The sequence below is a fragment of the Ambystoma mexicanum genome, chromosome 2p (genome assembly GCF_040938575.1).
Source record: "Ambystoma mexicanum isolate Mex_15411 chromosome 2p, UKY_AmexF1_1, whole genome shotgun sequence".
NCBI classification, from domain to species: Eukaryota; Metazoa; Chordata; class Amphibia; order Caudata; family Ambystomatidae; genus Ambystoma; species Ambystoma mexicanum.
In genome coordinates, this window is record NC_090923.1 from 182,380,560 (window position 1) to 182,405,412 (window position 24,853).

At 43.8% G+C, this 24,853-nt stretch overlaps 1 protein-coding gene across 2 annotated transcripts in view; it reads left to right on the plus strand.

Moving 5' to 3' along the window:
* The window catches only part of LOC138566330 (cyclic nucleotide-binding domain-containing protein 2-like), a 479,732-nt gene that overhangs the window by 283,690 nt on the left and 171,189 nt on the right, over window positions 1-24,853 (plus strand). The window lies entirely within an intron of this gene.

A 24,853-nucleotide genomic window follows, 5' to 3' on the forward strand; every position in this document is an offset into this window, starting at 1 on the left:
TGCTGCTGAAAACTGCTTCTTATTTAGAATCTGGAAGATTCACAAAAATAGGTTATTCCTGAAAGTGCCTCTTTGGATATGGTGGTATATCTTTGGGTGACTCTTCCTCTGATTGAGCTGTCCTGGTCGCTCTTCCAAATGCTCATATGCACTCTCCACTGTCTTGTGGCTCTTTGGTGTCCTGTATGAAGAGAATTAAGAACAACACAGTTAGCCTTGTGATTCCTCTTTTTATGTCCCTTCCTCTCCCTGGAGTGACCATGAAAGTGTCACTAGGCCACACCTCAGGTCCTCCTGTTGGTGAACGTGTGTAAGCCCACCCCCTTCGAGTATGGTGGATGCTCCCTATGTCCAGATTGACCTTGTTGTGGTGGTTAAGGGTGGGTATTCTGCTCAGGAATTGCATTCTCCCTGATTATGTTTTGTGTTTCTTTCTATTTCTCCACAGCCAGGCTGGATCGGTGAATCATATCTGGCGCCAGGAACCCAAGCTTTCTTTGACCCATAGGCATCATTCCATCCAAGGGTGTTCTCAGTTCTTTTGTCTTCTCCATCGGGTCTTTTCGACAGACCTTCTCTCAGTTCCAAGCTCCGAACTCTCTCACATCTTGCTTGTGCCCCCTTCCCTCGTCATCTCTCATGTTCCTGTTGCAGTGCTCTCTCAGTGCCTGCACCCTTCTTTCCTGCACTTCGTTTTGTTCCTCCAGTGACTCCTGAGTTGTTGGTAGTGGTTTTATTTCTCACAGATTGAAAATGCCCCACGCCATCACAATGGAGAACAAGTTTGGCTCATACCTCCTACTGAAACAGGATATCATCACAAAGAGGATCATACAGTTGGAGTAAGCATGATGCAATTAAACACAGTGGGCCTCATTACAACTCTGGCAGTAGCCGTGTCGGTAAAAACGTCAGGCTGCCACCAGAGTTGTGTATTTTTTCCCAGCGCATGGTAATGGGGAATAACCAGGGCATTACAGCCCCGGCGGTCCCTGAAGCCAGGCGTCGAACAAAGTTACTCCCCATTCCCATTTGAGTCCCATGGGACTCAATGGGAAAGGGGAAGATGGTAGCACCGGCACCAAAGTCTGCGAGCAGGTGCCTTTCAGCCCGCCAGGTCAGACCTTGTGGGCGGGAGGGCAACCGGCCTGCAAACTTGTACTCTGGCGGCCGGTAACAACAGTGCTGGTAAGTCGTCTGGCACCGTTGTTACCGGACCGGCAGGGTTGTAATGAGGCTCATTGTCAATATTTCAAAATTTGAAGAATTCTGAAATTGGTTGTTTAAGAGCAAGCAGCTGTAAATGATACAAATCTTATTTACCTGAAATTAGAATAGGTAAAGTGATCCAATCGCACCTTTCACGTCAAAACATGTAATGAATTTTTACTCGATTAATACTTTCAAGATGTCAGCATTTTCCTGAGCAAAAATATGCAGTCATATTTAGTCTTTATTTTATGGCTGCAGAGATATAGGCCCTCATTACGACCCAGGCGGTAAGGGATTTACGCCGGCGTAAACATCGCCGACCCTTACCGCCTGAGTACGAGTTCCCTTAGCGCCATGGCGGATTTAACACCTGCTTTTAGCAGGTGTTAAAGTCCATGGCGCTAAGGGACCTTGTTGTTAATTACGCCACCGTAATTTACGGTGGCGTAATTAACGCCTTCCCCACTCCCATTATGCCCTATGGGGAAAAAATGGGAATGGGGAAGGGTAAATGGGGATTGGGGACTTACCGCCCCGCCAAGGTCGGAATGGGGCGGTAAGTCCGCCAACCACCATGGCGGAATTGCACCCTTAGCGCCATGGACCATGGTGCTAATAGCACCATGGTCCTCCGCCAAGGTCGTAATGAGGGCCATAGACAATTCTACATGCTAACAGTGACCAATTTATAGTGGGTCTGTTAAGAATGGGACTATAAATGTTTTCCTTTTTACACACAGAACAGCTTGATGACTGAACTGCACCCTTAATGAACAAAGGTTAAAGCCTGCATCTTTGAAGTTAAGCTAGTCATTCATCTATCTTCTTGGTGTTCCTTACACAATAGTTCTCAGATTGTTAGGTTCAGAAGTGAAAGTACACCTGGCACAAGCAATATCCTTAGAATGCTTTAAAGCAATGAGACTCTAACTAAAATCTTTTCCTTTGTAAGATAAGTTAGCAGCCCCATTTTATAATGTCATTCCCAAGCCTAGCCCATCATAAACCTGACACCCTCCTCAACCGTCAGTCACTGATGAATTCCAGACACAGATTATATCAATTGAATCAGTTTTATTTTTATTTTTCCAGCATGTGGCTGTATTTTCTGATAGCAGAAGCCAGCTGTTTAGGAAAGTTAATGATTGTATCTTAAACTTTAGTCTCTGAAATTCCAGAAGCCTTTTCTTATAAGGTTTTCCGACAGATCATCAATAGGCAATTTGGAATATCTGGGCTTCAACAAACCCCATATGCAAAGAACAGTAATATCTTACTTCTGTTTTGACAGCAGACTCTTATCTGTAAGTCATCATACCAGACCTAGAAGCTGCCATTTTGTGTTTCCTTACTATTCCCCACAAAAACAATTCTACAGTTTTAAGTTTAAATATTACATGATATTGCTGGTTAATTAGTTGTGCCAAAAATGAAAAATGACCTATCAATTTCATTTTTAAAGTGAATGGTTTCAGTAATCTCTATATATATTAAATGTAACTAAGTAAGCTTGCTGTAACAGCGCCACGATGCCCCCGGGCTGCTTTGTGTGCTTGATAAATGTAAACAAGTACATTTAAAAAGGTACATTTGTGGATATGTGTGTCTGTTCGCAATGTTCAGCATGCTTCCAACATGCATCAAAACTGACATATGTCATGTCGGTAGGTTCCATGGTGTAGACAATGGGCCTCACCATGAGTTGGGCGGTATCCCAGCGCTAATTACCGCCCAACGCAATTAGCATTACTGCAACTCGGTCCAGCCCAATTAGTGCCAATCCTGAGTTGTGAGGGATGTAAAAAGCTGGAGGTGAAACTGCCATTTTCCACCCAACTCGTGATTGGGTGGAGCAGTAAAGGCAGCAGTAATAGTGCTACAAGTGCAACTTGTCATGGGCCCATTGTAAAAAGTATAAAATATAAAAAAGATTTAAGCGGTCTGCAATGCCTGGGTATGTATGTGTGTCTGTTCAAAATGTTCTGCATACTTCCCAACATGCTACTGAAATTTGGCATGTGGGTAGGTTCCATGGTGTAGACAATGTAGACAATGTAACAAGTTTAAAATATACCTTTTTTAGATTTATTTATTTTTCAAGAGGTCTGAAATGCTTATCCCAGCCATATGTTCCTAAACTTTCAACACTATCCGCATTCTAGCTGACATTAGTTGCACTCACTTTTAAAACAGCGCTTTTGTATTAATGTGGGTGACAGGAAACGGTGCATGTCTCTTCAATACTGTCCGCAATGACGATGTCTGTCACATTGTGGCAGTTCTCTCATGATAATTACAAAAACTTAATTTCCCACGGACGTTGCTGAATGTATCCCATCTGAACAGTGCAAAGCTTACATGCTTCAGCAGTACACGTACGGGTACGGCTCTTCAAGCTTACATACTTCAGCCCTACATGTACAGCTCTTATTTTGAGGTCGCTGCTTCCTCGGCTGTAAATCGGGACACCATAATGTTGTTGCGCAATCTCAACGCTCCGACTCAAAGGAGCTTGAACCGATTTATGGGATTCAGGCTTTTCTCATGGTCAGCTTTATGTGGCTTGCTCCAGAGTTGGAAACAAAGGCAATTTGCTCACACTAGCTCCTACAGGAAAGACTAGCAATACTATCTACAAAGAGGCATTGGTTTAGTTAATTAAATAAACTTCAAACTATGACTGAAGTAGGAATTACTGTGCAAAGCATGGGTATACCTGTTAGTGAATTATATATTTGACTTAGCAACACCCCTTTTATTTCATCTCATTTCTTCTCTTCCCCTTCCCATTTTTTCTCTTTCTTAGGACCTTTCCTCCTCACTCCTTGCCTCAACCACTCAACTCCTCCTTCTTGGAGACTTCAACATCCACCTGGATGCCTCCTGTCCCCCCTCTGGACTCTTTCGTGACCTCTGCGACTCTCTCTCACTCACCATTCTCCCCTCTGGTTCGACTCATTCTGCAGGGCACACTCTTGATGTTCTGATCTCCTCTGACCAACCCCTCTCTGTCCCCCTCTCCACTCGTCTCTCCTGGAGTGATCACTTTCTCCTATCCTCCCACATCACCCTCCCTACCTCTCAGGCCAAGCCACCTCCATTACTGCCACCCACCTTCTCGGTCATCCGACCCATGAAGCGCGTGTCAGTTGAGGCTTTTGCCGCCACCTTCTCACCCTCTCCTCCCCCTTTGGCTGACTCTCACCCTGACACAGCCCTCTCCATGCTCCACTCTTCTATATCTGATACTCTTGATATCCTTGCCCCTGTCATGAGAATCCGTCTGAAACCCAAAGCCAAGTGTAACTCCTGGTATGACTCAGATCTCGTCACCCTAAAACGCAAGTGCAGGGTGGCCGAGAGGAAATGGCGTGCTTCATGTTCATCCTCTGACAAACTGGCCTGCCACCTACTGCAAAGGCAATACCGGCTCTCAGTCTTCACCAAGAAGAGAGCTCATATCCAAGCCGCATCTCTGTGGCATCTAACAACTCGGCTGAACTCTTTAAAATCTGCAAGGAACTGGCCAATCCTGCCGCAGTCTCTACCTCTCCTGTACCTTCCCAGGCCCTCTGCACGGCACTGGCTTCTCACTTCATTTAAAAAACTCAGGAAATCCTGTCCTCACTCTCCTCTTATCGCCTCCCTCCCTCCATTCCCTGTTCTTCCTCTGGCCCTTCTGCAGCCACCTCCCCTACCTCCTTCTCTGCCTTTCCCCTTTTCTCTGCAGACAAGGTTTCTAGACAAGTCCGATCTATGAAAGTCTCATCGAAACAAGTTCACCCTTGTTCCTCCAAAACTATCAAGGACCGCTCGACTCCCTGGCTCCTGCCCTGGCTGATTTCTGCAATCACTACTTCGCCACTGGAGTCTTCCCACCCCCCCTGAAGCACTCCCTTGTGTACCCTCTTCTTAAGAAACCCTCTGCTGACCCCTCCTACCCAGTTAACTATCACCCAATCTCCATCACTCCCTTCCTGGGCAAGCTCCTTTAGAAACTGGCCATCTCCCAGCTTAATCTCCACACCAAATCTGTTGGCTGTCTTCATGACCTCAGCCTGGCTTCAGAGCTGCCAGAAGCACGGAAACTGCTCTCCTGAACATCCGTGAAGACCTGCTCTCCAACCTTGACTCCAACACCCCCTGTGTCCGCATCTTGCTTGATCTCTCTTCTGCCTTTGACACTGTCAACCATGCCATCCTTCTCAACCATCTCTGTGATAACCTGGGTATCACTGGTCAGGCTCTGGTGTGGCTGACTTCTTTCCTCTCCGGCTGACCCTCCCAACTTGGGTCCTTCCTCTCCGATATCTTTTTCTCTACCTGTGGTGTCCCCCAGGGATCTAACCTCTCTCCCTGGCTGTTCAACCAATACCTGACACTCCTTTCCCACTGCATCGCCGCTCTCTGCACCAATTATCAGTGCTATGCGGATGATACCCAGCTCATTTTCAGGCTACCCTCGGCCTCCTCATCTACTTCCCTCATCTCTGACTGTCTGTCTGCTATCCAAGAGTGGTGTGCCGCCAATGACCTCTGCCTTACTGCCAGTAAGACTGAGATATGACTCATCAGCACACCCTTCCCTGCAGCTCTCAAGACCGGCCTCTCTTGGCCCTCTTCCTGCTACCACCTGCAAGGCTAAAAACCTCAGGGTCATCTTCGACTCCACACACTCCTTCTCTCCTCACATCCCTGGCATCTCTAAGAAGTCACACTACCAGCTGCACCTCCTCAGAGGTATTCTTCCTTTCCTCTCCTTCCCCCAGAAGCTCACTGTCTCCAGAGCTCTGGTTCTCTCTAGGCTGGACTATTTTAACAGCCTCTATCTAAATCTGTCTGCCTCTACTGTCCACCCTCTGCAACTTATCCAGAACAAGACTGCGAGACATGCCCTTGGCATCAAGCCCAGGGATCGTATCTCTCCAGGACTGAAATCTGGCTCCCAGGTGCTGCGAGGATTAAGTTCTAAACCCTCCTCACTGTCCACAAGGCCTTCTGGGGCCTGGGGCCACAATACTTTCAACTCTCTCTTCCCAAAATATCTTCCTTCTCGAGCTCTTCGCTCACCCGCCTCCAACTCCCTCAGGGTCAGTTGCTTCTCAAAGCAACAAGTTGGTGGTAGATCTCTCTCTTTGGCAGGAGCCTCCCTCTGGAACAGCCTTCCTGCCTCCCTGAAACCTGTGGAGAACCTTCTCCGGTTCCGGAAGCACCTCAAAACCTTCCTCTTTGCTTCTGCTTTCTCTCCCCCTCTCTCCTGCTGAATTCCTAGCTGAAACTGCACTGGTTGCTGCCCTTTCTGATCTCGGGTCCAAACCCACCATTTGCACACCTGCACTGCCTCCCTGGCAACCCCCGCGCCTGGGGACTGTTTTCTGTATCCCTTCAGTCCCCCTACCAGCACTTATGTCTGCTCTTACCTTGCACTTGCCAACATCTGGTCGTTTTTATTTATCTTATTTATTCTACTATCCCATGTACTGCACTTTCCCCTCTCCCTTCCCCCACACACTTTTCCCTTTCCCACTTCCCATGCACTTGCGCGATCTGATTGACACCTGGCCTAGTAAGATCGTTGTCTGATCCCCCACCATTGCCTCATTGCGCCCTGAAACACTTGTGTATAGGCGCATTATAAATGCCATATCATATCATATCATATATATGGCGGTTGATTTATTACTCATATGTATCTATTGTACTGTTTTACGCCTGCTAATTGTAAATCGCTCGGGTATTCTTTTTATGGTAACATTAAACAAAAGAAATGCTCTTTCTCCTGTTAATCTTTTTCAGACCGGGCACTGAAAATATTGATAGAATTTCCCAATGGGCAGTGATCAAATCTGTGTCAGGAGCATGCCTACTCGGCTGGGCAACTAAACATTTTCAGTTCACATTGACTGTGATCTGGGCACCAATGTAATCGAGATCTCACCTAGAAGGTGTTCCATGTCAATGAAGTCCTCCAATAGAGGTCCCGTCTTAGCCAGTAGACCGGCCAAATGGTCTTGTTGGAACCACTTACCTCAGAATGGCCTTTCATTTTCTTCTAATATATATTATCCTGCTGTTTACCATCACCAAATTACTAATGGTTTGTGCAAACAACAAGCCCTTGAAATATGGTAAATTGATCCAACGTGTACCCGTATCATCTCAATTTACCAGATGTTCACCAAGTCAATTTCAGGTCTATTTGGAATTGGTGATGACCAGTTCTTGGAGTTGATAGTTTCTAGCAGTGAGAACAGCTTCACAAGTGGCTATCGGCTCTACCACCTTACTACTATTGGGATCAATCTTGTAACCTGCAGATGATTTAGGAGTGTCATATGTTGAGAACACTGACTGATATAAACTGTGGGGATCACCTGACAGGTGTTTTCTTCATACACCATGTTCAGGGAAGATATGTGTCATGTCCATATGATCTGTTGTTAAATCTTCCTCTTCTAAACAGTAACCTTCAGAACTATTGTGTGGATCTGCCAATCATTGAGCCATCAGACTCTTATTATTTTGATCATACTTGATAAAGAATCCAAAATGTTATTCTTGAGTTAGAGATGTGACCAGTTTGTATGCGGCCACACTGCAAATATGGCAGTGATTGGTGAGAGGTCTCCACTATATGTTCTCCTTTAATCAATGAAAGAAAAATGTTCAATGATCATAACATCGCAAGGAGTGTTTTTTGACATTCATTTCATGTTTTCATTTGCATGCGATAATGTTTTACTTGCGTATCAGATCACCGTATTCACCCGGTCATGCTTCTGATTCAATACTGCAGTTCATTTTCTTCGAATCCTGTCTCCATGAAGAACGCCTTGTTATTTTTTGAGCAGCCAAACACGGAGCTTTGGTTCATCAATCCCTTAACAGACTATGTTTGTGAGTCGCCTCACTTCATCCAAGCCTTTAATAAATGTACAGAGGACTAAGTGATCACTGCGTAATACTCTACAAATGTATGACTATGGCTTTTGATTCCTAGGAGGCTACTTAATTCATTAATGTTCTTGGGCTTCAACCTTCTTTTCCTGAGGGTTAAGGCATTGGGCTGTGATTTTGTGCACCATAAAGTTTACTTTGGTTCTACACCATTAGGCTTTTAGCACCTGATTTCTCTAATTGTGTGGGAATATGACAGCTCTCCAAGATGTTGTTTGGCTGTTTTACGTTTTATTCATAGCTCATCAACATAGGCCAAGTTCCTCCTTTGCACAGGTCGGGCATGGCCTTATGTTGGAAGATATTTCATTAATCCCCATGGTTGATGGACCCAAATGGCATATAAAGTCCATGTGTATTTTTGCACACTAAAAGTAAATTACCCACTATCCATTTGTCAAACGAATGTCTGAAAACACATTATATCCTGGGATATGTGCAACTCTTTAATTAATATAAGGAGGATGATCCTTTGAAATGTGGACACTTATTCATGTCTGAGATTGGCACAGTGTCTCACTGTACATTTTTAATATCCCCTGTAGTTTCTTAACCTACAGTCAATAGAACACATCATTCCACCAGATTAAATGTTTTTGATGAACTCAAAGTAATTTCAGGGATTTGAGAAGCAACCAGTGCTGTCCAACAAATGCTGGAGCCACATCACAAACTGAGAAGATAGTTTAAACTCCATAAACAGTGGTGTAAATTGTTGAATTTGCTCATCTGTCTCACACGCATCAGCTAGACCAATCTGTTCTTAACCTTTCTGAAGAAAACCTGGGGTCACATCTGATGTAAAAATGATGGATGTATCTTCCAGCTGAATTCAGAGACTTCTATTTACAGTGTCTACCTACATGGGCGACTCCTTGGTATTATGTTATTTGTAACATGAAATACGATTTCTTCTTCCAAAGTGTCACAGATAACATCCACCAATCCATAAGTGGACAGGGAATGCATCAGGAAATTCCCCCCTTATCAAGTGTAGATTTGGTTTTTGGTCTGAGACCATCAGCATTATCGTAATAATGTTTGGGTATTTAACCAATAATTGGATTTGTAAAATCAATGGTGATGCTAATAGAGGTATCTTTACACAAAATAATATTTTAGTGATCAGTATTCAAATGGGATCATATTGGAATGGGACCACCTTTGATGACTACTGGGGTGTTGGATATAGTGAAAGTCCTTATTTGTGAAGTTTATTGTTCAAATTAATAAAATCTTCTTAATTAGAAAGGATTTATCAATTTGTGATCTTTAGAGATAAAGTTGTCTGGTGTATCCAGGAACAGTAACCTCTTCTTTTACCTGGACATTAAAAGCATAAGGCAGCAATTAAGGAGACCATGAATGTTCTCAATATTATTGAAATCTATTGGGTTACCTCCTATATTGGGCCAGACTTTGTTATCAATAAAATCAAGTCGTTTTATTATGATACTACCAGTATAAACATCTGAAAAAACATCTTTTACAACACAACAATTCTGATTTATTGTTTTGATGCTATGGTAGGTCAAGCCAGTGGGACACAAGACATGGGGACTCCTTAGGAGTTTGGCCGTAGCCGTGCCTGTAAGAATGGGCAATTACTGGTCCATTCCGAGTTCGGCAGGCCGGTAATTTCCCATTCGCGTGTGCCGATGTGGACGCACTCCCCATACCCATTCGCCTCCATAGGCCTGGTGGGCTGTTAGGCACCTGCAAGCACAACTCGGAGTATGGCAGTGCGGTAGCAACGGTGCCGGTGGCTTACCGGCACCGTTTTTACCGTACCGCCATACTTCTAATGAGGCCCATGATAAAAAAACATTCCCCTTTTATCCAGAATCCTTATATCCCTTTAGGTAGGGTTAGGCAGAAGCATACTAGGCTAAGTATGCAACTAAACAGAAAATCTACATTCAAAACTAGGTGAGGGTCAAGGCAACTTAAACAGGTGCTTCATTCTATAATAGTTTCCCCAAGCAGGACTGGTACGTATTCCCAACAAGTCCTTGTCTCATCTGAGACCCTAGTCTAATGTGCCAGAATCAAAAATCCGGGCAACAGAAAATAATCCTACTCTTGATTAAGTCCTTAGACACCTGGCTTCCCTACTTTAAATCAAAAGGTGCGCCAATGCTTGGTCAATAATAAGAGTCTAAAACCTATCTGTATAAAGTCCTTCCCTATTATAAATATATCACAAAAGAGTTCTTAGTATAGTTCTGATATAAGCAACTGACAGTCAGACCACCCCTCAGGGCCTCTCTGCTTTCCCTTTGCTGACTTGCCGGTCTGATATTCAAATTCCGGGCCTATGCTACTCATTCCGGTCCCTCAGTTATGGGGTCTTCTCTTACGTCTTACCTCTTTGTTCAGTCCGTCCAGTACCTTGGATGCAGCACATGCAGCAGGCCTCTCCACGAGTCTGATTTGTCGTGAGTCATCACAGGTATTCATCATCTGAGTTCTAGCATGGGTCTCTTTCCAGACCTTTAGTTTCATAGGTCTCTTCCTAGAACTCTGGAGCATCACTGGTCTCTCTATGGACTGTAGGTTCTTCATGTATGTTTCCGAGATCTCCAGGGATTCACATGTCTATCTACAGACCATAGCATTTGTAGGTCTCTTTTCCAGACCTTCAGTCTTCCATCCAGTGGACAGGTTTTTCTTCCATCACTTATCATGGTACTTATGCTCTACTGCCATGGGTCAGTGGTTTCTCTCTTGCTTGTGGGGTTGCTGGTGGAGGGATATGCTTGCAGCCCTCCAGTTCCCATAAGAAGGGAAATTCTTCTCCTCTCTTCCAGGATGATTCCACACCAGTTTTGTGGGGCAGCAGCTTCTCATGTTTCTATAAAGTCTATTAGGGTTCAACTAGGCTGGCTTTCAACTAGTTGGACCTTAAAGTTTTGTCTCCCTTGGTATAAAGGTTTTCCAGACAGACATTCTCCACTGTGTTGGGGGTTCCTCTCATCTGAATATTTCATCAGGTTCACACTCCATTTGTATCAAGGAGACTTCCTTCATCTAAATCATGTCCTTTGGGATCTTCTCCATAAATGGACTTTTCCCAACCTCTTTGTAGTGTCTGGAGAAGGGCTCACCTCCCTCTCTGAATCCCCATAGTTTGTGCCCTACATTAATTATAGCTATGGGGTTTGATTGGTTCTCTCCTTTATACAAAATATCTGCATTTATGCCCTTCTGATTAGTTCTTTTTTGTGATACTGTGAGTCACCCTGATTGCCTGCCACCAGTTCTGGTGAAAGGTTAATGCCAGTGTGGCATTTGATGTCATCTTGGCATTTTTTGGGACCTGGCGTGTGTGGTTCAGTGGTTCCGCATCCATATTGTCACTCCAAGCTTGTCCACCAGAACTACTGTTTCTCTGCTCTCTCAGGAAATATTACGTGCTTGCTTTGGGACATTCTGAAGAGGCTACAAGTCTGATCTCTGCTTCTAGTCTCTCCCTTTCCTGTACCTTGCCACTCAGCAAATCTTCTGGTTTGCTCTTCGTAGCATATTTCAAATCTCCTCTCGGTCGATTCCTCCAGGGCTAGCTCATACCATGCTCATGTCTAACCATTCCTAACGGATGGTAGGTGTACTCTGGGATTTGTAGTCTGCCTAGTACTGCTCTTTTCCTATGCTGTGATGTTGGGAAATACTGTGTCTTCTGCAGAATAGTGGGCCTTAAGGACCCCGCCTCATCTACCCAGAGTCAGGCACATTGGGTAACAACCAGAGCAACCCCATCAGTTGTATCACGGTAATCTCACATACTAGCGTAGGGATTTCTGGTAACTCAGTACAATGCCCGTGATAATCATAAGCATTCACCTATTAAGACCGCTTGGATGGAAACTTGAGCACCATGACCTACTTCCCATTTGTTTATAAGACTGAATGAGGGAGGTTCTGATTTTTTATTTTTTATCTTCTGAACCATTCTTTCATTAATTTATAACACTTTTTTTCAGCTGACAGACTTTGGAGAGAACATGAGGCTTTCCACCGTTGATTTGAATGTTGACAAATACCTGCACTGTCTTAAAAGTATGCCAGTTAAACTTCAATTTTCAGATTAATCCATCTGTTGACCTAGAACCTAAAGTGTTGTGGTCAGGAAAACACCTTAAAACAATTCAATGCGTTTCCATCCAAAGTAGAGAACCACTCATAGTTTGGTCATATTTTTAACAGTTGTGTTGCAGTCTCCTTGCTGTCATTCTGGTTATTGATGTATATGATGATGTCAAGGTTCTCATTGTTTCTAAAAATGTATTTTAACTTGGTTTGGATGGTGCTCATTCAAGTGACATGAACCATCACTTTACTTTATCTTGATTGGGCAGCAGGTTTGGGCCCACTGGATCTGATTCATGCAAGCAAGCAAGACAAGAGCCTTTTAAATAAACTGTTCCTCAGTAGAAATACGCCTTCTGGATTCACAACCATTACTGAATGGGTTAGCCGATGCCATCCTATTTTTCTCTCTCACTCGGTGGTTCCATCTACTGGAATCTCTTTGCCAATTAATTGTGTAACTCTCAAATTGAGGTTTAAGTGGGATACTATTACCATTATGATTCTCACCCATCCCTTGATTTAAGGTAATGAGTTTTAAAGGTTTTAATGCTGAGTCTCCCTTAAAGAAAAATTTTGCTGGGCCACACCAAATGGTAGAACTGCCTAGATCTCTTAACATATTTCATGGAACTTTTTGATAGAGTGGCATACGTCCAATTTCAGGAATTTATTGAGAGTTGCAATATACTGGGACATCGGCAATCAGGTTTTAGAGCATGACATGGGTCTGAGTCAGCATTCTTGGATTTAAAAGCTAACATTACAAAGATTATAGATGTTGGTCGGATGCCACTCCTTATCCTTTTAGATTTATCAGCGGCATTTGATCTTATTGACCAACTCGACTCTGTCTTGGTAAATGTAACCCGATGTTATGATATGATATGATAGGTTATTTATAACGCGCTTACTACCTAGAGGTTTCGAAGCGCAGAACCAGGGATTGAACCTGTGTTGCTCCGTGTCATATTGCTTCCAAGGCCAGCACGTTGCTGCTGAGGTATCCTCCCGGGACTATGTTCAGAGAACTCAGCTGTCTGGGTAAAATCCTTTTGGGATCTGAGGTCTGAGCACTACGAGAGTGGCTATGGCTGCTGCTCAAGCAAGTCCTGCCTTAGTGGAGTGTGGTGTCCCGCAGGGCTCATGTCTATGCCCCACCCTTTATAACATGTATATGACACTTTTTTTTGGATCTGTTGGATGGCATCGGCATGGTTTATACTAATTACACCGATGATTCCAAAATTATTTTAAAATTAACAGGAGACTATAGGCCTCATTACAACTACCGGGGTAGCTGTGCCGGTAAAAACGGCAAATTGCTGCTGCCAGAGTTGTCATTTTATCCGGCACCTGACTTTACAGAAACACTGGAGCATTACAGCCCCAGCGGTCCTTGAAGTCAGGCGCCAGGAAAATGTAAATCCCCATTCCCATTTGAGTCCCATAGGACTTAATGGGAATGGGGATGATGGAAGCAGCAGCACCGTTAATAACGGTGCCAGTGCTTCCAAAAAAGTCAGCGAGCGGGTGCCATCCCTCCCGCCAGGTCTGACACCGGACCGGCACACTTGTAATGAGGCCCTATGATTATGATTCCGGTGAAATCAAGAAAATGTATGCCATGGTGCAGTGATGGATGGCCAATAATTCACTTGCACTAAACAATGGCAAGACGGAGCTCCTTATTGTAGGTTCTGGACCCAGATTTAAAAAAATGCACTCAAGTTACTCCCATTTTAACCTTGCACAAAAGTAACATTAAGAAGTTACAAACCCTACAAAATGGTGCGATTAGAGCTATTCATGGCCACAAGAGCGGCAATCACATCACTGCCCTGTATGAGACTTTTCTGGGTTGGTGTAATGCCTAACTGGCCCTAACTCTAAAGGGGTAATGCCCGTAACTGATGTTTCTAATGGCCGTAGTTGTCTAATAGTCCAAAGTAAAAGTCTGTGGCCCTCATTACGAGTCGGGCGGTACAGGGTTAACGGCACCGGTAAAGGTGCCGGTGCCGTAAACCCCGTACTGCCCGATTCCGAGTTCCCCTCGCGGGACCCGCTCTGCACGACGTGCAGAGCGGGTCCCGCGAGGGGAAGAGGGAGAAACAACGGGCCAACTCGTAATGGGGGCTGAAATGGGAATGGGGAAGAACCGGATCCGGGTCCTCAGAGGGAGGAATTACTGGGCCTTTCGACCTCGGACCCCGACGCGATTTCGGCGGCAGCCATGCCGCCAATAGCGGCATGGTTACCGCCGAACTCGTAATGAGGGCCTTTCTATGTCTAAACGTATGCTTACCCTCACTCAGTACAAACATGTCATAGGAAGGCTTTAAAAAAAAAAAGGAAAATTGTGGTTCAACAAAAAGTGGCAAATCGAAGTTGGTTTTGGGTGGGATAATTTTTGTGCATTTATATAGCACTACGAAACCTCAGGCATCTGAGCGCTGCTTATTACCCACGGTGTGTGGTGCTCATTTATTGACCTCGGAAGGATGAAAGGCTGAGTTTGGCCCTGCTGGGATTCGAACCTGTGCTGGCAGGCTCTTCACGGATGTCAAAGCGAGTGCTCTACTCGCTGTGCAATCTAACTGGCTTACCAGGTGCTGTTTGGTCAATGTCACAAAGATGAGTTCAATCAACAGGGCTGCTCGTAAGACCTTTTCCACAGGGCCCTTGTGGTGATTCCAAGTTCCTTGGGGTCCCCTTCCCCAAGCTTCAGCTTATTCAAGTTTCAAACTACATGAAAAACATGTAACACAGTTCCTTTTGTAAGCTTCTCAGGGTTCCTTTCCCTACGCTTATAAAGAAAACTAACAAGTCTTCAATTTGGTTGGGCCTTTTGGGGTTCCCATCCTGAAGCTCAGGCCCCCTTTCAACTTTCAATCAAAAGTCAAATGTTATTAGGATGCTTTCTTTGGCAGGCCTCTCAGGGATTCCTTCCCCAAGCTTAGGTCTCTTCCAGATTTCAAACACAAAACACAATAAAATGTAACACAGTTCCTTCTTGATTTCACAGGGTGCCCTTCCCCAGGTTTAGGCCCCTTTTTTTCAAAACTCAAATGCAGCAGGTCAGGATATATCTCTTCCTTATCTACAGTGTTTCTTACCATGGGGTAGAATCAGAGACTTTCGAAAACACCATGCTCGATTTTTCCTAAGCGCAACCACTCTGATCCTTTGCCCCTCTCTTTGCTTTCTCACTCTAACTTTTCGTTGTACCATTTTCTTCAGATGCGTCTCCCACCTCTTTACTTCTTCTTTCCTTTCTGTGCACACTTGCACTGTTCACTTTTACTTTTCTTATCGCGCCCCTGGAACTTTTCCTTTACTTTCCTTGCGCAATCTTGCACGCTCTTTTCTGTTTTCCTTCTTATCATGCCCCTGACACTTTCCTGTTATGGGTCTCTCGCACCCTTGTGCTTTTCTTGACTGTCACTCACTTTCTGCTCCGGTCGGACTTTTGTTCGCTTTTCCACTTTATGCTTTGCTTTTTCTTGCGCTTTCAACTTTTCCATTTTCTGCTTCGCTCTTGCTTTCTGCTGAGCTTTTCAATGCTTTCCTTTCCTTGCAATTCTGTGCTACTTTACTGCCCGTGCCTTTCTCCTGCTCCGTCCTCATTCAAATGCTTGCTCACAAATTTCTCTCACATTCTCCACGAAACTCACTGGGCACCGTTGCATTGAGAGGCGGCTCATCTGGGAAATACGGAGTTGAGGTCAGCTTCTCACCACCGGCCCCTTGGGCACACTTGGGGTCAGCACTGGCTCCAAGATAACAAGCACTTTCTCAAACCAGGCTGGCAAAATGCAGACTGCATTACTCCGGGTTCCTGGAGGCACGGCTCCCTCGCCACACTGAAGCCCTAATCCACAATGGGCCAGCGTCTCTGTACGCCGTCCTCGTCCAGCCTGCAGCTTCTGCTTCTCTCAGCTCCTGGTCCCCTCCGGTCCAGACTGCATCCCCAGCTCACTCATACCTTTATGTAAGACCACACATTTTAACGTGAACACACCAGCCAAGTGTTGTCAGGTGTGAGTGGTTACTATTGAATGCCTGACTACTAGTGGGGCAACCTGAGTTCTTTCTAGGGTAGGTTTCCCTTATTTTCCCCATGTTATTCCTGTGGGTAATCTTTACTGATCTTAGTTGCCTCCTCCTCATCTCAGTATTTGTTCGAAATGGAGAGGGGGAGATGGGATGTGATTGTAAATATCCACTTGAGGTTAAGGGAAAGAGGTTAGAAGTGTAACAAGACTTATATTGAGTTCTGGCCATCTTATCATGGTATTGAGAGGGGGTATAAGAAGATCTCCAAATGTGTTCTTCCCCCAAGGAACAAGTTGTCCCCTTCTTTATGTCTGCCGATGGCTTATGTGCACATGGTTCTAAGTGGTGTTCCCTATGATTTGGAGAGAATGAATAGATATTATTCTTACTGCTCTGATCTTGTGTTACTTACATCTTCTACCCTCTCGCTCTTGGGTAATAACTGGCTCCCTTCTCGTTCCGGGGTCATGACCGATGGAATGAGATTTATGGATTTTGCTACCTGGTTTCCGGACATGGGAATCAAGATATTCCAAGAAAGCATCTGGGACTTCTTCCTCCACCACTGTCCTGTTAGATTACCACGTCTCTCCTAGGGTATTCTCCTGAGGGTAACCCCGGCAGCGATAGCCCTCCCCTGGCCAACTGAATAGAGGAACCCCAGGTTTCTCACACCTGCGACAAAACCTTCATCAGTTACTGGTGCAACACTGCATTAAACACACAGTTTTAACACTGACTAAGAAATGTGTGGCAGGGTCTGCTCCACACTATCTGAAGAACCAGATACACATCAAAATCCCCATAAGAGCCTTACGGTCCAACCCTATTTTAAACTGACATGATACGAAGCCAAAAGCTTTGACGCTTGAGCTCCCAAGGTAGGTTTATAGTGAAAGATTTGAATACAAAAAGATCGAATGCAATAGTTTCGAATCAAAAGGACCGGAAAAAAAAATTGAATGCACGTTTATTTTATTTTATTTTTTATTTTGGGGGATCCCCCCAAAACCCCTGTTTTATGGGGTAAAACTAGTCTTTTTTCCTATACGAAGGTAAAAAAAAAACATTTAAAAAAAGGCATTTGAATTTTTTTTCGGTCCTTTTGATTGGAAACTATTGCAGTTTGAAACAATGTATTCAACGCTTTGACTGGACACCCCCAAGGTATGGAATGAATAACTATTGCATACTTGTCCATGTATCTCGAAATTCAAAAATGATCTTAAAACATATCTGTTTAATAAAGGGATAGATTAAGCCTTCTTGGGGTGATAGGCTGCATTTGTATGTTTTGTGTTGTGTCTTGTCTCATAGAGCTCTGAGGCTTCGGGTGTGTGGCACTTAACAAGTATTGAAATAAATAAATAACTCAGCCTCTATACTCTCTCACAGCCCTCCCCTGCACAGTCTTCCAGCTCCTTAGTTTGAATTGCACAAATTTAAGGTATTGAGCAAATCATTTAAGATCAAGGTCGTCTGAGATTTTACATAGAAAGTGGGAATTGTTACACATTTCTGAAATGATTTTTTATATTAGGGGTGTCCTGATCTTGACATTGGTTCACCTTCATAAATGCATTTTCCTCGAGATAAAGTTCCCCGTAAATTGGCCAAGGAATCTGTGGGCATGAAAATATATTTTTAAATCAGATATGGAGGAGATGCATCTCCCGTCTCCTCCGGTTCTATGTCACTGCCCCCTCTTGGACTGCTGGCTGTAGAACAATCGAGGAAGGATGGTAGATACATGTTTTTCAGTCTCTCAATCAAATCTATCTCAGTTTCTTGATTCTGGATTGTGTGCCTATGGGTTCCTTGTTTCATTTCATTCGCTTCTTCCAAGTCGTTTTTTTTTTGTAAGCTTGATCCATTTTCCTTTTGGAGCTGTCCTCCACTTTTGAAAGAGACACCAACTGTCAAAAACAAGTTTTCCTCTCAAAGTTACATTTTGCAGTTGTTTGGTGAAACGCTGTTATGGGTCACCTGGACTAGAGATTTTTGAACATTTCACCTAGATAAATTAACGACAGTAACTCTTGCAAACATTTGCCATGTTTCCTGTTTCCAACTTTACCATTTAATGAAAGTTGTTTGAGATTCTTTATTAATTTATCAAATATATTAATTTAATCGAATCTCAACAGTAATTTGTTTTGTATAAATTGCAGAAATATTCTTGAAAAGGATCATAAGTGTGCAAAATATTTTAAACATTGTTCAAATTTGAACATTCATCTTTTGAACATTTTAGTGACACCAAGAAGAACTTGTATTCATAACATTGTATTTATGTGAGTTTTCATAATTGCAATGTAAATTCACATTACATTTTCTTGGTATTTATTACATTAAACACTATTTTCCTTAACAAGTTCAATAATTGTAGTGGTAATAGTTTTGTATTACTTTATTAATAACGTTAATTTATTTATAGGCAAGAAACTTGCATTCCCTTATTATGGTGCGCCTCCTAGTCGGGCTAAGCTGTCATGCTTTATTGTTCACAGTTTCACAATGCTCTAGACCTTTTCATGCAAAATCAATAGGCAATTTGGTACATCTGGTTTTTGAAGAAACCCCATAAACTATGTCTGTTAGGATTTGACCATCTTTTAATAGCCTGATCTGTATTTCACAAGACAACTGCATGCCACTATGTTCATCTGTAGATACAATTCATCTTCTTGTTACAGAAGTCAATACATTAGGTTTGGCTGTTACCTCACACTTAGTAGCAAAAGAGCGAGGACGGCTACACCTGGAGCGCCCTTCTGGATAAACATACCCCGGGTGCCCTCACCACAACTCACCTAGAAAAATACCAGCACATAGAACAGAAATTCTTACAGCCTGAACTCATCAACATTTTAGGTTTCACATCATTTTACTCATTCACATCCAGTAACATCCCCTCCCCTCTTTACAGGACCCCGCACTAAAAGGCCACCCAAAGGGTAACATTTGGCTAGAACACTTTACATTATATTATGTAACATCACATTACGAGTGTACATTATATTTATTTCTTAATTTTGATATCTGTAGAGCGCACCTAGCCCTGAGGCATCTGGACGCTGGTTTTGACCGGACAGCTTAAAATACATACAATACATACATACATGCATAGCAGATCTCAGTGGTAGATGCATGCGTAGATGATAGGTATCGTTAAGAATTCTGTTGACAGTTCCAGTAATACATACTGTTAACAAGTCTTGGCTATAGTAGAAAATACAGGAAGGTTGTGAGTGGAAGCTACTTTAGCAACTCTTGATTGAATAGCTAGGTTTTAAGCTTTTGAGGAAGGAGCAATAGGAGGATTCAGATCTTAGTAGTGTTGGAAGTTACAGTGTTTGGCGGCTACCACTGGGAAGCTGCAACCCCCACCTTTCTGTAGTTTGAATCTGGGTGTGGTGAGTAGGTGCGAGTAGGCTGCATGCGTAGGTCTGTCGGATAGGTTTTTGGTAAATTTGTTGGATAAATACTTAGGGGCTGAGTTGGAGAGACATTTGTGTGTCACAGAGAGGGTTTTGAATAAGATTCTTTCTTCGACTGGTGACCAGTGGGCCTTCCGGCTTGCCATGGTGATGTGTTTGTTTTTGGGGATGTTGAGGGCTGCTCTCAGGGCATTGTTTTGGATCACCTGAAGTTTTTTGATATTGCAGTTGTTAGTGACTGCATAGAGGGCATTATATTAGTCAATTCTGGATAAGATGAGAGCTCTGGCCAGCGTAATGCAACTGTCAGATGACAGGAAAGGTCTGCAGGCATTGATGAGGTGTGAGGTGTAGGCTGCCGCCGAGGCTGCAGCGTTGGCCTGCCTGTCAAGGGTGAGTGCTGAGTCAAGGTAAATGCCCAGGGTTTTTACTTCCTTGGAGACATTGATCCTGACCCCATCAATAACGAAGGATTTGAAGGAGTTACAGAATTTAAGCAGAAGCCATGTTGGGCCATACCGGTCTGGATGGTTGGTAGATTTTATTTAGTGATTTTGAGTCATTGCTATAAGTGCCTGACATGGGAGGAGGAATTGGGTATCATCTGCGAAGTTTGTGTAGGTGATAGCTAAGTCGTTGAGCAGGTCGAATAGGGGCTTAGTGAAGATATTGTAGAGTGTTGGGAGACGCAGGAGGCTTGAGGGACACCACAGGGGACTGGGGCTGGCAGAGTGTGCTGCTTCAGTAGGTGAGAAGACCCTTGTGGTTCTGTTAGTCAGGAAGGTGTTTTCAGAATATGTTGTGGTAGACTAAGTCAAAAGCTGCTGAGAGGTGCTACAGGAGGAGGAGTGCTACGTTGCTGTTATCTTTGATTTCTTCCATTTGTATTTTTAGATCCATGCCCTGGGCGGAAGCCCGATTTTTGAAGGCCAAGGAGTTTGTTGGATTCCAAGTGGTTTTGGATTTGCTGATAGGCTGCTCTGTCCAGTATTTTGAGCAGGAAAGGTACTGTTGTGATAGGGCGGTCGTTTTTAGGAATGTTTGGGTCTAGAGTGGGTTTCTTCAATAAGGGGAGGATCCATGTATCTTTGAGGTTGGTTGGTACTGTGCTCATTTCAAATGAGGCATTGATCAATGTTGTGATGAAAGGGGTACGTTCAGCAGCGCAATCTTTGATGAGCAATGCCGGGCAGACGAAGCCTTGACATCTGGACGGCTTAATGCTTGTGATCATTTTCAAGACTTCTGTTGTTGTGACTGGGGCATATTCAAGGTCTGAGTTGGTGTTCTGGGGTATGTGTGTAGGGTCTTGCTTGGTTTAGCCCAGTGTTAAGATGTTCTTTTTTGCTTTAATTTTCTTTTTCTAAGTAAGGCGGCCATTTTGTCGAGGTTTGCTTTTTGTATATCAGTGCACCAGGCAGTGTCTTTAAGACATGATGGTACTGGTGATTCAAGTTCTCGTAGAATGCTGAAGAGCTCTTTGGTGCCCAAATTGGCTTTGGCAATTCTCTCATTATAAGTCAAACGTTTGGTTTGGAGGATGGCAATTTATAATTTTTGGAGGTGACAGTAATGGTTTCTTTGTTGGATTATGTGGAGGATTTTTTCCAATTGGATTCCGCATTTCTCTTGGTACTGAGCATCGTTTTGAGGTTTACAGTGAACCATGAGTTTAGGTGGGCTAGTGGTTTAGGTTTGTGCAAGCTCAGTGGCGCTACTTTGTCTATGGTGGCTAGAAGAGTTTGATTAAATAACACTACCATAGTGGAGGGGTGACTGGTAGTATTGTTTGAGTATTCGGGTGCATCAATGATAGTAGCTTCTCTGCTGTGATATTGCGACTGTTTCTGGATAGTGCTTCTGGTGCCTCCAGGGGATTTGGGGTGTAGTGCCTGCAGTTGAATTCTTAGGGATGGTGAAGGAGATGACATGATGGTCCGACCAGGGGCATGGCGTGTTAGAAAGGATATTGGTATTGCAGTTAAGATCAGCCAGCCAGTCGAGGGTGCAGCTTTTGATGTGGGTAGGCTTGGTGATGTGGTGGGTGATGCCTAACGCTTCTATCATGTTGGCAATGCTGAGGGCATTGTCATCAGTCAAATCGTTAAGTCCTAGGTTAAGATCTCCCAAGAGTATGATTTTTGAGCTAGGCTTGGTGTTCGCTGATAGGAGTTGTACAACATCTTCCTCGAATGAGAGCTCAGGGCCTGGGGGTCTGTATATAAGGTGAAGGGTCAAGGTGATAGAGGTAGATAATGACATTTTGATGGAAAGTATTTCACCTGATTGGAATGATTGGTTAGGGATTTCCCTTAGGAGGGGTAGGTTCTTGGCGATGAAACCTACTCCTCCTCCTTTGTAGACCTGTCTATCTATCCTGAAGATAGTGTCATTTTCTGGGATGGCGAGTGAGAGCGCTGGTCGAGCTGCAGTATGGAGCCATGTTTCGGTAATAGCTAGGAAGTCTAAGCTATTTGTGGTGATAAGGTCTGCAATATCTAGTGCATGTGCTGAGAGTGACCTGGCATTGATAAGTGTGCCCTTGAGTGTCATTACCTCCAGATTAGCATTGTCTCTGGTCAACCAAGATGCTTAATGGGTACGCTGGAGCTGGAGGTATCTGTGGTCTCGTAGCTGTGGTTAAATCTAAGGTAGTGGGTTTTCATGGTGTGATGTGTGCAGTAGTTTTCGATGGACCAATGGTGGATATATTCGGTTCGATCGTGGCCGTCGGCATTGTCATTCAGGTTACATCTGGTGGTCGTGAGCGCAGGGGGGAGTGCATTCAAGTTCCATTGGGTGAATGAACTGTGTTGTTGGTATGATCTCATGGTGGTGTGGGAGTGGTTATAGAGTTGAGGTGTGCATTCCTCCAGGTGATTGACAGTGATGTTGAGAAATGCTGCCAACATGTAGCTAGGCAAGATGAGTATCTAATGTTCTGAGTAATGAGGGGCTGTATTGACTAGGTTTTGACATGACATTGAAAATCGTGACCCGAGGGACAAGGTTGCCAAAGTTGACTAGTGCTCAGAGAGTCTAGCTGGAGAGTTGGATTGGCGTGCAGAGGCCAGGAAGTTTGTTGGGGCATGTTGTTATAGTCTGTGGGTTGCTTTCCGTTTTCAGGGTGAGTGTGTGTTTGTAGTTTGAGATTCCAAGTTGTGGAAGGTTGGCAAGGCAGATTGTGGGCTTGTGGTTGGCCATGTCTAGGTATTGCTTGCAAGGCTAGGTCTCGACCTAGTGATGTGGTGGTGTACCTAGGTAGCAAAGTGTGGCAGTGGTTGGGTGTGGTTTTTGAGAACAAGTGGGCTGACTGCTGTGTATAGAGTGAGGTTTTGGCTGATCACGTTTGAATATAATTAGTCAGTGGCACACATCTGTATACAGTTGGCCAGGTTGCATATCTAAAGGTAATAAATTAGTAGAGCACGTCTATGCAAACTAATCACTAGAGCACGTCTAAATGCAACTAATCAGTGGGTGTTCTCTAAATGCAAAATAAACCTTGGGTCACATTTAAATTCAAAATAATCACTGGAACACATCTATGTGCAATTAATCAGTAGAGCACCTCTAAATGATCACTAGAGCACATCTGAGAACTATTAATCACCTCTAGATGCAAAGTAATCACTAGAGCCCATCTACATGCAGATGCAGAATAAACATTGGAGCACATCTAAATGCAAAATAATTGCTAGAGCACATATAAATGCAATTAATCAGTGGAGCACCTCTAAATGCAGGATAAACATTGGAGCATATCTAAATGCAAAATAATCACTAGAGCACATCTGAGTGTAATGAATCACCTCTAAATGCAAAGATAATCGCTAGAGGACATCTAAATGCAAAATAAATATTGGAGCACATCTAGATGCAAAGTAAGCATTGGAGCACAATTTGGTACAGTTAATAAGTGGGGGAAGTCCAGGTGCGGTGTTCTTTGGTAGGATGAATATATCACGCAATTTAGGTCAATTTTCTAAGTAGGATGGCATGGGGTTGTCGAGAAGAGTCAATGTGCATATTGGTGATCAGTGGGCAATGCAACATATGGGAGTCAGGGCGGGGGGCGGTGTATAGACACAGACTGATAGTGAGCTTGAGCGTGTGCAGCCTTAGACAGGTAAAAGGGTAGTCACCAGTGGGTCACCAAGGAGGCGTATAGTGATAGGTGTGGAGAGAAGGTTGCTGGGTTAGGGGTGCTGGACCTACCAGTATGGATGGTGGCTTTGCTGCTGAATTTCTTAGTATAACAGACGACCCAGGGTGAGCAGGCATTATACTATGTAACACTTCATTATCGCCATAATGGTGATCAACATAACATTTTCATATCTTTGAAAATTTCACAATTATTCAGCTATTTGGCAGGACTCAAACTACTGGTTGTTTTTATAAAATGTTCTATTTTTTCCATTTCATCCACATGAATTTCCGGTATTTTGAATGTTTGTTTCATCCTAAACACTGAAATTGAACCTTCAGGTGTCTTCAGTTAGGAACCAAGTGCCTTTAAAATGCATCTGGGTCTCATCGGGGTTGCAATGAAAGCCTGCACTGAGACTGAGCATAAGGCCAGAAGCTTGTCTCATATACATATAGAATATATTGGAAACTCCTTTTGGCACGCCAGATGATTCTGAGTGATTAAACATTAGCATTGGCAGAGGGAAGTGCCTTCACATGGTCATGAAGTGAGCTGCAAGGTTGAGGATGATTGTGGATGTGAGTGTCTTCGGTAGAGAGGTGGTAGGAGACAATTAATTAGGAAATTAGGCTGGTAACCTAAACTCTGTTGGGCACATAAGGGGCCAAAGGGAGAGTCTTCGGAGAATCCGATTGGTAGCGTGGTATGCTTGGAGCTAAAGCTGCTCCAGCGCAGTGAGCAGAATTGCTCTGCAAGGTAGGTGTGCTATACCATGTAGTATAATATACCTTGGGCTTATCACTTGCAAAAGAGAAACATTTCTCAAATAGCTATCAACTTAAAAAATTCATTTATAAATATGATACTTTCTTCCATGCAAGGGTGAGCATTGTAGCATGAAAAACAATGATATATGTCTAGAATAGAAATAATACTACCTTAAGTT